Raw genomic sequence first — 4,870 nt, forward strand, 5'->3', positions numbered from 1 at the left:
AGGGTTTTATTGTCACCCTGCAATCTAAACCCTTGACAGTCAGTCTACATCTTGTTGACTTAAACCTTTTCATTACTGAGTGAAAAGGTGTTGCTGGGAATATTATGGTTTTTAATTTGCAAGTAATTTTTAAAAAATACTTCTTTTTAGTTACCAGAGTAGAATGTTTGTAAAACCATGGGAGGTGGTTATATTTAAGCCTATTTGCCTGAGTGCCTTAATGTTTTGATTTTAAACTGTTGACCTACTGCTTATGTACTGGAGTTAGTAGTAAGAATTTGAAGTAAAAAATTTTTAAAAAAGTTATAAACCAGTCAACCTGTACAATGGCTACAGCAAGATATTTATTTATTACATTAAACAAGTTACTTCAGGTGTACTTACACAGTACTTATAATACAGTTATCTAAGTTACTCCCACAGGCTGTTAGATGCTGAGGAGAGGGAAAGCCAGCAAGTTTTCCATCCACTGGCCTTTCTTTTCAAGGGAACTCTGTATGGAGTTTTGAGACCTATATTTTTCTTGTTATTAGTTATTTCCAGAAGTGCAGGCATAGCAAAAAGTACAGGAAGTAATTTTAAGTGAAAAATTGCCAATTTAGGGTGACTTCATAATTTGTTCTCAACATACAGCTATTTGATGGAATTTTTCAGGATAAAGAGGATTTTCTTTCTGTCAGGTTTTCAACCTGCACCAAGGAAATCTGAATTCTTTCAGTTTTTGAATTGAAATACAACATGAATGACTGGAACTATAAACTACATTTTAAATCTGCTATTTTATTTCAACATACCCATGTTTCCAGAAGTCGAACGATAAAATCTTCAGCCACGCTGTCTCGTCAGACCACTTGAGTGCTTCAGAAGAGTGGTGGTGGCGGGAGAGCAGAACTCTTGCACACTTCCAGGGCCGTGGCGTAGGGGCGGTTTATTACTAATCAAGCCAAGGCATGTTACTAGTGTGCATCAGTACTTTTTTTCCCCACTGTTTCCTTCTCTAAGAACCTGCTGGTCTGCATTGTCAGCTCCTTTGAATGTAGACTTGAAAAACGGAAATATCTCCATGAGGAGTTGCAAGTGGTTAACGGTGATAGTGAAATATTTTAGAAGACTGAAAGCTATATACCAACAAAACTGAGTGTGTAACATTCCTGCATTTTGCTTCAGTCAGGCAAAAAGCAATTTCATGTTTTTTCCTCCATTGTGTATAGAGAACTGCATTTGCTTTTATTGTAGAGCGTACAAGATTCTTAGGAGTGTCAACTGTTTGATACCAGGCCGTTTTTGATACATAGCCATGTGGTTTATGCCCTTATCCATACTATATTATTACTGGTGTCCACACTGTACCTTTTCACTTCAGCACTGACATAGCTGAACAAAGTGCACTTGTTAGCTGTGTAAACTCTATAGAGAATGAAAAGTACTTAGTCAACACCCAATTTGACCTTTTGCTTTCCAGCCATTAAAAAGTCTGATGTGGTAGATTCTTTTAATTCTCTCAACATCAGCTTCTGACCTGTGAATTTCAAAGCCAGGGCTTCCCCCAAGCCCAGACATGGCCAGACACGAATAACAAATGGTAACCTGGTGGCTGAGAGTTGGGTCGCTGTCATGGTTTAACCTGAGCTAGCAATACAACCACAATAGCAGCTCGCTCACCCCCTCCATTCCCAATAGAGGAGAGAATCGAAACAAGGGAGAAACTTGGACTGAGATAAACACAGTTCAATAAAATAACAGAATACTAATACACTACTAGTAAATATATATAGATATATATAGATAACAGAAATAAAAGATACTCAAGGCAATTCCTCATGAACTCTGTCTACAACTGAGCAGCCCATCCCATCAAGCCACGCCTGGTCCTGAACAACTGATCCCAAAAAGAGGAAAAAGGCAGAAAGGCCCAGAGGCCTCTGCAAAACGCCAAACTAAATGTCCTGAACAGAACTCCCCAGGCTCGAGATGAGGTGCCTGAGAGTGAAAACACCCCAGAGAGAGAGATTGGAAGGCCCTCAACTCCTTAAATGAAAGCATGACACTAATGGGATGGAATACTCTCATTGACCAGTCTGGATGTCAGTCAAGCTCTTCCCCATCCATTCCCCCCTTCCTCGATGCCTCACACCTGTGGGCAGAATGCTCAGAATGTCCTTGGCTCTCAGACCACCGCAATTAAAAACATTGACTCTGTCCCAGGGTGTTATCTCTTATTCTCAAGCTAAGCCCAAATAATGACTGTGCTAGCTCTGAAAAATAAAGGTTTCTAACTGCACAAAGAAAATTGACTCTTTTTCCATCAAACCAGCAGTCACTAGTCTCCCCTTTTAAAAGGCAATGATTATCTGTTTAAAATGTCAAGCCTGTATAAAAATCCTATCCTTGATAAGAGAGGTGGGAGAAGAAATGAAGGAGTTGGAGCACAAGTCTGATGAGGAGCGGCTGAGCAAACGGGGCTGTTTAGCCTGGAGAAAAGGAGGCTGAGGGGAGACCTGATCAGTCTCTGCAACTACCTGAAAGGAGGATGTAGTGAGGTTGGTGTCGGTCTCTTCTCCCAAGTAACTAGTGATGAGAGGAAATGGCCGCAAGTTGCACCAGGAGAGGTTTAGATTGAATATTAAGAGACATTTATCCACAAAAAGTGTTGTCAGGCACTGGAACAGGCTGCCCAGGGAAGTGGTGGAGTCACCATCCCTGGAGGGGTTTAAAAGACACATAAATGAGGTTCTTAGGGACATGGTTTAGTGCCAGAGTTAGGTTATGGTTGGACTTGATGATCTTAAGGGTCTCTTCCAACCGAAATGATTCTATGAAGAGTCAGTAACATTCTGGCAGTAGAGGCACAGAGGCACAGTCAAAGCCACCAAAATCTTAATGAGCCAGATTTATAAAACACGAACATGACCGAGATCAAATGGTTTTATATGAATACTGGTCGTAGGAAAAAAAAAAAAACAACCAAACAACCCCAACAAATTAAATGGATTAATACCAGTAATGTATCTAGGACTTGGCAGAACTGAGGTAGTTATTTTGATCCTTAACACCAGGACATAAATTTGGTGGAAGTGATAATGCACTACATCAGTATAGAATATCTAATTACATGGCTGTAGTTAGAATAGGGTTAAAAATGAGAGACTCGAATTCATTTCCTCAGCTTGAGCAAATTTCACGAGATATAACTGGGTATTTAAATTTTTAGATGCTGTCTTGAAGTCGAGCTTTAGGAACAGTATTCTTGGTATAGTCTTGAATTTTGCACAAGGCCTCCTTCAAGACTCAACTGTCAACAGTCCATAAGGCAGGCACATCCCAGATCCTTGTTTGAACAAGAAATCCAAAATAACGTGCAACCTCAAAGCTAGAAGATAAACAGTTTAAAATGAAATTAAAATAAAATCTCTACAGACAGCACAGTATTCGTGTTACTTAAAAGTTCCAGCTAGATGGGTGCCAGAGTCAGCAAGAAAGATCAATAAAAGCTACCAGAGTTAGATGAAACCGAGTTAGGCTGTCAGAATAAAATACATCCTTCTTTCAAGATGGCATGTCTAAACAAGAGGAAAAAGGTGGATAGTCAAAATTTAAATGTCAAACAACAACATTCAGAAAGGAGCAAAAACTACCTGTGAGGAATAAATTACTAAAGGCCTACATCTCCCTGGCAGCTGCACTGGGAGGCTCAGAATGCAGCTGGTGACAGAGGTTTTTGCACCAGAGACACACTCCGCAAGAAAGTTAAGTGTGGCTCAAATGTATATATAGGTGTGTGCATGTACATTAATAGAAGTGACCTAGCACCTAAAAAAGGGCAAAATTCCCCAGCTCTTAATGGTGATGTATAACCAAATTTACCCCCAGCAAAAGCTTGCAAAGCCAACCAGTTTGTATAAGGAGTTCAGGAAGACTGAGGAGATCCATCAAACTACTAACAGTAGATTCAACCTCTATATCAATATGCACCAGAAGGACAGAAATAGTAGAGATATTCTACAGGGGCAGAGGCAGCACCTTGTGTGGAGACAAGTCTCAGATGTGAGGGAATACTTTGAAGGAGCAAACAAGTTGAGCCAGGAGAGCAACCAAGACCAGGCAACATACTTGGGTTTCCATAATACTCGGCACAGCTCTACAAAAGGCTCAGGGGTAGGACCTACATTGCTCAGCTTTTTTGAAATGTGTGTCTTCAAACAAGCAAACAATTTTATTGAAATGAAAAATATTAATTCTACCTTCAAAGAGTCACTGGGCAGATCATAGTATGTTGTTGTGAAACAATTCTATGTGCTACCTAGAAAAAAATATACTTAAAGGAAAACTGAACTCAAAACCAGTTCTTGCAAGATTAGGGAAGTTGCCAAACGTTAATGAATATTCCAAAAGAGGCAAACAGAACACTTAACGTTATTAGGAAAACTGTACCTTAGTAAGAAATGACCCCACATTGTATGACGGAATACAGAGCACTTGATGTGCTAGATAACCTCATTTTGAACATAAACCCCTGTATGTGTCACACTGCACCCAAGTGAACTAAAGCAGATAAATTTTTGGAGATGAAAGGCAGGGGCAGAATCCCCAGGAGGCGGCCACAGGCCCAGGCGGAGCCCTCGCTCTGCCCACCCTGCCCTCCGCCTCACCACACACACAGCGCCCCGCTGGCTTGTCCTGGCCACCGCCTGCCACACGTGGCTCGTGGGCGTGAGCCTGTCACAGCACCCCGCACTACAACAGTAGCGCTTGAACTCAAACTTCACGTCTTCTGATAGTCATTCTCGAGTTTTACAACAGAAACAATGAGCTCAGTAGATCCAGTCAGAAGACATGAATATGATGTTAAAGAAAAACTCAGAGTCCAATA

This window comes from Columba livia, chromosome 1 (assembly GCF_036013475.1).
Source record: "Columba livia isolate bColLiv1 breed racing homer chromosome 1, bColLiv1.pat.W.v2, whole genome shotgun sequence".
NCBI classification, from domain to species: Eukaryota; Metazoa; Chordata; class Aves; order Columbiformes; family Columbidae; genus Columba; species Columba livia.